Below are 11,007 nucleotides of genomic sequence, written 5' to 3' on the forward strand. Positions count from 1 at the left end.
TTTAAACATCTCTCTAGAAATCATTCAACTAAAATTAACTAGACCTATTTAAATCCTTCCAATTTCTTACAAAACCAATTATCTTTAGATTGAAAATATTTTCCTGATTTCTTCTCTTCAGTTACTGATTATTTGATTGTATATATTGAACTTAGGAACAGAATTTTTAAATTGTGGTATCAGTTTAACATTGTCAGCTTTATCACTCATACTTTGATAAAACTGCCCTTTCAGTTTTCACACTTCCAAAATTGCCCTTAATATGCTTTGATTTCATTAGAAGACTTTCTATCATCAACTCTATTTCATGACCACTCTGTCTTAGATACTATCCATATCAACATGTTGTAATTGTCTTCCATAACACTTGTTTCTTTGCCTTGCAGGGACACTGCTGTAATGTCCTACATTGCCTACAATCCGTCTCAATTTTCAGATTGTCATGCATGTGGCCTCTACCTATCTATCAACCTCCTATTTATTTATCTGAGTTATATATGGCCTTCATTTGAAAAACACATCGTACTACATAGAAGATACTTTTTTCTCACTGTGAGCACTAAACCACCTTTATACCATAAACTATATATATATATATATATATATATATATATATATATATATATATATATTGGATGGGATTTGGTTAAAAACAATCAAGTATGAGGAGCACATGGGTGGCTCAGTGGGTTGAGCATCTGATGACTTTGGCTCAGGTCATGATCTCACCGTTCATGGATTCGAGCCCCGTGTTGGTCTCTGCACTGTGAGTGCAGAGCCCGCTTGGGATTTCCTCTCTTTCTCTCTCTCTCTCACTTTCTCTCTCGGCTGCTCTCCCACTTGTGCTCTCTCAAAATAAATAAATAAACTTAAAAAAAAACAATCAAGTATGAGATTCAGTAAGTGCATAAGGGGCTAACAGTTAAGTAAAGGAGAATAAAAATAAAGAACAGTAACAGTATACTTAGAGGCATATCTAGCCTAGATCTCTGCCTTTTGAAATAAAAGATAATTTGTAGCCTCCTTACCACCTGCCTAATAATGTCAAACTTTTGAGCAAGGTACTGAGTCACTGACACAAGTTTCCTTTCTAGTTCAATCTTCCACTGAGCCCAATGTCAGTGAGACTCCCTAAACATGCTATCTTACCTGTTTATCTTATTAATGTTGTTCCATTTTCCAAAAAAAATTCACACGGTCAGAAATATCTGACTTCAGAAATATCTACAAGTTTATCTTTACAGTATTTTGATACTTTCTCTATATTCAAATACACTTTTCTTGGATTAAAAAATGAGATTGAGGGGTACCTTGGTGGCTCAGTTGCTCAGTCAGTTGTGCATCTGACTCAATTTCTGCTCAGGTCATGAACCCAGGGTCATGGGATTAAGCTCTTCATCAGACTCCACAGTGAGTGTGCTTAAGATTATCTCTCTGTCCTTCTGCCCCTCTCCCCAACACGTGCATGCTCTCTCTCTCTCTCTCTCTAAAACAACAACAACAACAACAACAGCAACAAAACAAATGATATTGAAATGGAGAGTAATCAAGAGAAGTGAAATTTTAACACTAATAACTGAATTAGACACATTCTGCCTTATAGTACAAGTTGACATATAAGCTTTATCTCATATCATAGGGTCTATTCATTATTTGTCTCTCCTTTTTCCAAAGAGATTTAAGATAACTTACAAAATAAATGACTTTTATTTTATCTTATTTTGAGTTCTTTTGTTTACTAAATAGATGGGAGCACTTCAGGGGATGTATAGAGATGAAAGGATAAGTTTTATCCCTCCTTTTCCATTGAAATTATCTAGAATATTCACATAGGAGAAGATCTATGACAAGGATTGTCACAGATGAGGAAGGACACTAACTATATGACTCAAATAACCCTAAGAAATTCTTTTAAATCCAGTACATGTGGGTCTAGTTAAAATGTGATTATCAAGGACATTTAAGACCTCTCCTTGCTAAAATTTATATGGTTCATTAGACAGATAGAAAAGGCTGCCTTGAGGAAAAGAAAATAAATCTGTTGATCAGGAGGAGTAAGGACTGGGGACACAGTGGGCCTGACTATTCTGTGTGCATTTTCTGCTCCTTAAATAAGCTCTTACGAAACCAGCACTAACACAGACCTGTGTTCACACAGCAGCTATCTACATCTTAAAACCTGCAAACGGATACCTCTAGCTTGTTGTAATGTATACAGGTAGGGCTTAGAAGTGAGAGGGGGCACTGAGGCAGAAGGAGACCACACTATTTAGGTAACTATTTTTGGCTGATATTGTATCAGTAGCATGTCAAAGATTTTGTTCAATACCTATCCCTTGGTTACCCAAAGAGAAAGCAGTGTTGTGAAGAGCAAAACCAGAAAGGTTCCTGTGAAAAAGCCACTTATTGGGTCTGTTTTGGTGGAACAGGCCAAATATAATTATGGGTAGGACTTAGGACATACAGTAGGCTTATCATTATCATCATCAATGGGACAAAACAGAAGGGACACACTGAAGAGCCCGGTTGCTAATGTTCACTTTTGCGCTGCTTGGTGGTTGTAGGTTGGCTTCCAAAGCAGCAGATTTAGTCATGCTAATTCTCATCATGCAGATTCATGGCCAAGATCAAGTGAAAATATTTCCATTGACCATAAGGGTAATAAAGGAAGCCGCTCGCACTTTATCCGTAGGCACATATTAGGGCTGTGTATATTTCTACTTTAATAAAAGTGAGTAAACAAAACCAGGAAAGAATGTGGTGTCTATAAAAAAAATCTGCAAAATAAGTGAAGGTAAATATGGCATTCAGGTTACAGTAGGAAAATACTTCCTAAAAATACTTGGTATAGGAAGGAGAAGAACATTTGGTATTAAAAATTTTGCTTTCTGTAAAAAATATCAAGGAAACATAGCCTGATGAAATAAGGCCAAGTTGAGAGGATAAGGAAATGGAGTTGAACTGCACACTTGTTTCCTCTGCAGCCATCTGTTCTTTACAGCTACAAGTCCATTTGTCTCCATGTTTCTTCATTCTCACCTCCACTCAGCCATTTCCTCTTCATTCTATCCTTGAGAAGAGGCAAGTGGAAGAGGCTTCAGGCCTAGCTTTACCAAAACAATCTTATGTTCACATTATAGATATTGATTTGGGTAGGCTCAGGGCTGGCATCATAGGGGGCAACCTATATGGTTACATAGGATCCCTGTATTCAGAAGGGACCTACACTTGGTTTAATGCTTGTTGTTGCCATCTTGAAATTCTTTTTTTTTTTTAATTTTTTAATGTTTTATTTATTTTTAAGAGAGAAAGCAAGTGTGGCTGGGGGAGGGGCACAGAGAGAGGGAGACACAGAACCTGAAGCAGGCTCCAGGCTCTGAGCTGTCAGCACAGAGCCCCATGCAGGGCTCAAACTCATGAACCATGAGATCCTGACCTGAGCCATCCAGGCACCCCAGCCATCTTGAAGTTCTTAATTCTATATTGGAACTTGGGTTTTGCAGTCAAGTCAATTAGACAAGGAAGCATGTGCACAAGCAGAGGAGGTACCTGCTCTCAGTGTGTCTGCCACTAGTCACATTTAGCATTTGCTGTGTTTCATGAGCTAAGCACAGAATGCCAGTGGTTCCATGGTGTGTGGGAGTTCAGCAAAGTTTCAAAATTTGTACAAGGTGTTTTCTATCTATGACTGAGGAGAGCACTAACAGCCTCAGGAGGCCATGATTTCCATTTAAACCAGACTTTGCTTCAAACAGAAAGAAGTCAGTAGAGTTCTAAATGGTTAAGGAACCCATCATCTCTTTTCTCACTCATGTAACTTTTCCTATTAGCTAACCACTTACATTGAAAATGATGATACAGAAAAAAAATTAGAAAAAATAGAACAACCTTTTCAGTCCTTTCCTTCCTTATGAATACACTGAAGATAGAGTGTTGGTAGAGTGTCCGTAGAGCAAGGGAAAGAAAAGAGAGAGACAAACCAAGAAACAGACAGTTAACTCTAGAGAACAAACCGATGGTCCCCAGAGGGGAGGTGGGTAGTGGGGATGGGTAGAATAGGTGATGGGGATTAAGGAGGGCACTTGTGATGAGCACTGGGTGATGTATGGAATTGCTGAATCACGGTATTGTACACCTGAAACTAACATTAACACCGTTAGTTAACTATACTGGAGCTAAAATAAAACAGATTTTAAAAATTTTTAAAAAGAACTAAAATAAAAACATAAATTGGTTTTGTGCAGGTTTCGACAGTAATGGTAAGAATAACATATATATGCAAGTACTACCTGAGGGTTATACAGCTTTGGTGATTCTGCATATGTGTTAAATGCCGTTCTATTTGCATTTAAGACTGGCATTGTACAAAATACAGGTAAATGGTAAAACTGCTTGCTAATAATTTAAAATTTTTATCTTTATTTACTTAGAATCATATACAACAGCAAATATAAAACACCATGACAAATCAAATAAGGGACCATAGAAAAAATGAAAAAGATTCATATTTTACCACACTTAATAGCATTTTTATACTGATTTTTAAACTCTTCATTTGCATTTTGCATCGAGCCCCACAAATTACACATCCAGCATTGGGTAGGGAAGCATGTAATCCAATTTGGGCCAAGAAGATCATACATAAAGTTTGCTGAGGGCCTCTAGAAAGAGAAAAATGTGGGGTGCCTGGGTGGCGCAGTCAGTTAAGCGTCCGACTTCAACCAGGTCATGATCTCGCGGTCCGTGAGTTCGAGCCCTGCGTCGGGCTCTGGGCTGATGGCTCAGAGCCTGGAGCCTGTTTCCGATTCTGTGTCTCCCTCTCTCTCTGCCCCTCCCCCGTTCATGCTCTGTCTCTCTCTGTCCCAAAAATAAATAAACGTTGAAAAAAAAAAAAAAGAAAGAGAAAAATGTTTCTTTACCTTCTGAGTGTTTCTAGAAGAGACCCAACTTCTCTTTTCCTGGATATGTAGCTGCAGAAATACTGGGAAGTACTGAGACCTTAATTAGGAGTCATCTTTGGATGAAGGTGATGCTATTGGAGGACAGGAAAGAAATAAGGCTCTTGAGCCTTTCACTAAATACCTGTTGAATGGAAGACTACATGCAGTCAATAGATTTTAAAAAGTTTGGGTAGGGTTTTTAATTTTTATTTTTGTTTAAGTTTATTTATTTATTTTGAAAGAGGGAGAGAGAGAAAGAGTGAGTGTGTTCATGGGCAAGCAGGGGAGGGGCAAAGAGAGAAGGAGACACAGAATCTGAAGCAGGCTCCAGGCTCTGAGTTGTCAGCACAGAGCCTGACGTGGGGCTCGAACCCACAAACCATGAGATCATGACCTGAGCTGAAATTGAGTCAGATGCTGAACTGACTCACCCACCCAAGTGCCCCTGAGTAGGGTTTTTAAAAATATAATTTGTTAACTGCTACTTATATAAGACTTAGATGAAAAGACAGCTAGATATAAGTCAGAGATAATTTAAAAATAGAGCTAGGAAAATATTGGAAAATACTGTGCATAAGATAAAATGCACAAAATCAGAAACTGCAATGTAACAAAATCAGAAACTGCATTAAAATAATAAAAAGAAAAATCTACAAGTTGGATAAGGCAAATCAATAATGTGAACAAACTTGAAGTACTATTGCAGATTCAGAAAATGGCACAAGTTTAAAACAATGACAGAGAAGAAGGTTGATATAGAGGGTAGGTAACAGTTATCCAACACATTTCTGATGATTTTTCTTAAAAGGAGACCAGAGCGCATAGACTCTAACAATAACTGAAAATATTCCAAGCGCAAGAAAGATCCAAATCATTTCAAAAGAATTAATCAAGTTATAACCAGAATCAGTAAAAATAGATTAGTGTTTGAAATAACCTGGTGATATTTTATGTCTCAAGAATAAAGAAAGAATGTATAAGCATCAAATAAGAGAAAAACAGATTATCCAGCTACTTAGACTTCCCTCTCCAATAGTAAATGTCAGAAAACAGTAGAGCAATATAAAAATAGTTTTGAGGAAAAGAGTTATGGTTCAAGATTCCTAAACCCGGCCAAGTTGTGATTAGTATGTGAAGTCAACACAAACATACACTACCATATATAAGACTCAGAAAGCTTTCTATCCATAGACTTCCTAAAAATATTTTTCAAAAATGCAATTCAGCCAAGCTAACGATGAATCAATATAACCAGTATCCCCAAGTCCTGTATATTTTAAACTTTAAGATTACCCTTCCTATTAATACTCAACTAAATATTTTTGGAGACTCGATCCAAAGAGCATGGAGGGAAGATAATGTTTTCCCAAATATTTCTTGGGATCCAAAGGATCTGTTTTATTACATTACTCCCTTTGAACAGTAGCTCTTGCCATCTCTTTACCATATCTTCATGGTATCCCAGAAGTTGACAACCTGACTTATTTCAAAATATAAATATAATTGTTTTATTTCCCAAGCTTTTGCCAACACAAGATTATTACTCAAATATAATGACTAATAAAATTTACTAAGGATTTTAGTAAGGGCTTAGTAAAATTTACTGAGGGTTTCATAAAAGAATGATAGCAACAAAAAGAAACCCTATACTCCATGTAGATATCTGTTCCTAAATTCCACTGTCCAATCCCCACAAGATCTGTGTCCCAGGCTCAACTCTTTGTCAGTGAGAATCTTCTCATCACAGATAGAGGCCTAAAGTATATTCTCACTCTGCAAGCTGTAAGGCTCAGCCCCTCTCTCACTTTATATTTCAATCTAGGAAACCAAAATATCAGTTAACAGTAATTTCAGTACCTAAGGAAGTCTACTCCTTACCATTTATTATCCATTCATTCAATCATAAAACAGTTTTTATTTTTATTGTTCAAACTTGGTCATTCAGTAATAGTATTTTACTTTCCACTGCCCTCTTTTGGCCTAGCTAATGATTCATTATTTTTCCCCCCAAACAGTAAAAGTGCTCTTACCAAGTAGGTATATTTGTATTTAGACCTTTAAAAAATCACACATGCGCGTGCGTGCACACACACACACACACACACACACACACCCCACACAGGTTCCTAATTAGATTTTCTTTACTGAGCTCAAAGTTACCTATTGAATTCTTTGCTGTGGCTCATATTCAAAACACCTCTGCCTTTACAGTCTTCCAAGATAGTACATAAGTTTAAAAAATAAACCCAAACCTATTTGGAATTCTACTCTCCTTTGGCTACGTGATCCAAAAAAGATATCTCTTCCCTCCCTTCATAAACTCTTCTTTTTCATCCATTATAAAGAATTCAAGAAAATTTATAGCATTTCAACTATTTTTGTCATTATAAATAATGCTGGGACACAGAAATCATCTTATTCTTGCCATTGATAATTACTGATTTGTTTGTAGTTGTAGAACAATTAGGAAGAAAGATATATATTTTTCAGTAGAGGAAAACAAAAGAAGAGTGATCCTTATTAGCAAATACAGAAACATCAAGAAACCATTATAAATAAAGGCCACCAGATAAGATGACTAATAGAAAACACATCAGCTATAACAAAAGACCTCATATAGGGTAAAAATTAAAATCCAATTGTGGCCTGTGTCCATTATACTAATATTTGGTAATAGAAAAAAAATGAAGAAAAACAAGTAGGAGAATGATGACTTAAACTACAACGCATCCACATTAGGAAATATGTAGCAGCTAGAAAGAATTTGGTTACGTTATATATTCTATGTGAATGCTCCCGAAGACATAGTAAATTAAAAATCAAAGTATAAGGGTACCTGGGTGGCTCATTAGGTTAACCGTCTGTCCTTGGCCGAGGTCATGATCTCCCGGTTCGTGAGGAGCCTGCTTCAGAGTCTGCGTCTCCCTCTCTCTCTGTCCCTCCCCTGCTCACACTCTGTCTCTTTCTCTCAAAAACAAACATTAAAAAAAAAAATCAAAATGTAATATCTAAGGCATAATATCATTTATTTAAAATAAAACTGTATATTTCATATATACAAACATATGTAGGTAAATATATAGAGAGTTCTGAGACAATATATCCCATTCAGATAGATGACAAATGTTATGTTCAAAGAGAGGACTAGAACTAAGTGGGATTCAAGGGGCCTTTCACTGGATGTGCATTGTTGCTATTTTTTTACACTGAGTATTTATCTACCTCTTCTATTTAAACTTATAAATACATATAAAATTTTAAGTAGGAACAACAATGCCTATTACTGCTTGAATTAGAAGACTGTTTATTTTAAAATGTTATTTTTCTTCAAAATTAATTTCTAAATTAAGGCAATCCATTCTGAGCAGTACCAAGATTTTTCCTTTTACATCTACATTGTTTCTTTTTTTCTTTCTTCACAGTTAAAAACATCTGTAAATTATTCTCATTGACCCTTGACTCTGGAGAGAAGACTCCGTGATGAATTCTCTAACATGGAGCTTCAAGCTTAATATTACCCTAATAGGAAATCTTCCTTTGATGCTCAAACAATAGTTTCCCTTGTGATAAACGGAGGAGGTGGCTTTTTCTCAAACTATCTATTATTCGAGATGGAACTTTGTCCTCAGGTGTGCATCTTTATCTTTAGGGTACAAATTCTGTGCCTTTCACCAGTAGGTGGTTTGTTTTGTTTTTAATTCTGGCTGTATTGTTCGCAACAATTCAAGGGGTGTATTTTCTCTTCCCACATCAATTTTTTATCTCTATTTTCATTTAGAAGCAAAGGAATATATTTCATCCCCTCAGTAATTTTCTGGTTATAAAGCAATAAAGTGTACTTCTCTCACTCAGTACTTGTAAGAAATACAGGCAACATAGCTGAATCAAAAGAGATTTGGCAAAACAAGCAGTAGCTCTTACCTTTCTATTACATAAGTAGGATGGCCATTTGATTGGTGAACTGGAGAAAACTTAGCATCTACCTAATCACCATATCCAGGGAATGTTAAGAAGCAGGTTAAGAAGCAGACATGGGTTCAAGTCGAAGATGGCTGATGTGGGAAGTCTCTGAACTCATCTCCTCCCAGGAACACAACTACAGCTCCATTTGGAACACCTTCCTCTAAAAATGAAACGAAACGAAACAAAACAAAACAAAGCGCTACCAAAACTTAAAAACTATCAGAGTGACTCCTTCACTCAGAAGCAAATGTGAAGATAGGAAAGGCTGAGAAACAAACTTACCTTAATTTCCTCCACCCCGCCCTGTGGTCTTTAAGACCTGCACCTGAGACCAGCCCCCAAACTGTCTGGCTTTGAAGACCAACAGGGCTGGTGCCCCAGAGACCTGTGGTCTGTGGTGAACTGAGGGGCGGCTCTTAAAGGGCCCACGTCCCAGACTCAGAGGCCCCAGGGCTCAGCGCAAAGCAATTTTTTTGAAAAGCATTCAGACTTTATGTGAAATCGGCTCATTTGCTGACTTTAAAGCATCAGACTGAGGGGCAGGGGATACTCTCTGCGGAAGGAGGCTGGTGGGCGCAGCTTTGCCCTCCCAATCTGCCTTGCTGAAGCTAACGGGCACCAACTTTTTTGCCCTTTTCTCTTTCCTGGCAGGTGCTATCTTTGCACTCCCCATCTGCATCCCTCCAGCAAGAGAGCACTCTCCCTCTCCACCTACAGCTTGTGAGTGTCTCCCAGACAGGAGCCTCTATACTGGTGTGGAGCCCCAGTTGTGTGATTGCTGCCCAAGGCATGCCTCCAGATTTCCTGGTTCTGGTGGCCACTGGGGCTTACACTTGTGGCCCCACAGGACTGTATGTATTTGCATGTTTTATTTAAATAAATGTTAATTCAAGTATAATTAACATATAGTGTTCTATTAGTTTCAGGTGTACAATATAACGATCCAACAATTCTATACATTTCTTTGTGCTCATCAAGGTAAGTGCACTCTTAATCGTATTTGCATTCCTTAAAAGCTGCTGCCTGAGACTCTGACTTCCAATGGCCTGAATCTAGATACTGACTGAGATCCTCCCCTTTGAGACACTGACTAGTCTTGGCACATCCTCAACTGCTGGGAACAATGAAAGATAAAGTAGGCTGCTTTGACAATTACAAAGGCTTGAGAGACAACCAAGAGCTAGGACAGGGTTGAACCCTAAGATTCATGTCTTATACAAGGCCACTCTAAGACTGGGAGAAATGGCTGTTTCATTTGAAGAACAAAAAACAACACAGAGAGTCAAGCAAAATGAAGGAACAGGAGAGAATGTTCCAAACAAAAGAACAAGATAAAACCTGAGTAAAAACAAACAAACCAACAAACAAACAGACAAACTTAATGAAACAGATAAGTGATTTACCTGTCAAAGAGATTCTCTCATCCTCTTGCAGCCAAATGTTGGTTGGAATTTAGTCATCTGAAAGACTAAACTGGTCTAGAAGTCTGCGATGGCCAATGATTTGATGGTTAATGCTGGCTAGTGGCTGCAGGGCCAGCTGGACTGTCAACAGGAGCATCTACATGGCCTTCTCCAGTAACTGGGATTCAGTCTCAAAGTAACTGGGATTCAGGGGTCCAAGCACAATTGTTCTAGCAAACAAGGTGAAAGCTGCTTCACCTTTTCTGACCTAGTCTTGGAAGCCATGCAACATCACTCTGGGCTGTAATCTTGTAGTTTATGTCTTGTAGTTTGTAATCTTGTAATTGTTATATCTAGATTCAGTGAAAGGAGGTATAGATTTCACCCCTCCATGGGAAAAGTGTGAAGGTTACAATGTAGGAGAAATATGTGTCATAGGAGATACTGTCTTCTTTGGAAAATATGATCTACAAAAGGCCATCATCTGGCTCTAAAAAGTCACATATTTCCCACATGTCATATGTGAATGAAGACAGTTTTACTTCTTACTTTACTATCTGGATGTCTTTTATTTCTCTTCCTAGGTTAATTGCCCTAGCTAGAGTCAAGAGTACAATGTTGCACAGCAGTGATGAGAGCAATATCCTTGTCTTGTTCCTGATCTGAGGGGGAAATGTAGTCATTCTTTCACCATTAAGTAT

The 11,007-nt window shown here is 37.7% G+C and overlaps 1 long non-coding RNA gene across 2 annotated transcripts; it reads right to left on the reverse strand.

Annotated features, from left to right (window-relative positions):
- Positions 1-2,699: 2,699 nt before the first annotated feature.
- On the reverse strand, positions 2,700-7,838 carry LOC123386031. 2 transcript variants are annotated; one of them, XR_006599473.1, is made up of 3 exons: positions 7,777-7,838; positions 4,920-5,032; positions 2,700-3,065 (listed from the first exon to the last, which is right to left on the reverse strand). It is a non-coding gene; the product is annotated as an uncharacterized LOC123386031 (long non-coding RNA). The 2 variants fall into 2 exon arrangements; XR_006599472.1 differs by having other exon boundaries at positions 2,700-3,070.
- Between the last annotated feature and the right edge of the window lie 3,169 nt (positions 7,839-11,007).

Source organism: Felis catus, chromosome B3 (assembly GCF_018350175.1).
Source record: "Felis catus isolate Fca126 chromosome B3, F.catus_Fca126_mat1.0, whole genome shotgun sequence".
NCBI classification, from domain to species: domain Eukaryota; kingdom Metazoa; phylum Chordata; class Mammalia; order Carnivora; family Felidae; genus Felis; species Felis catus.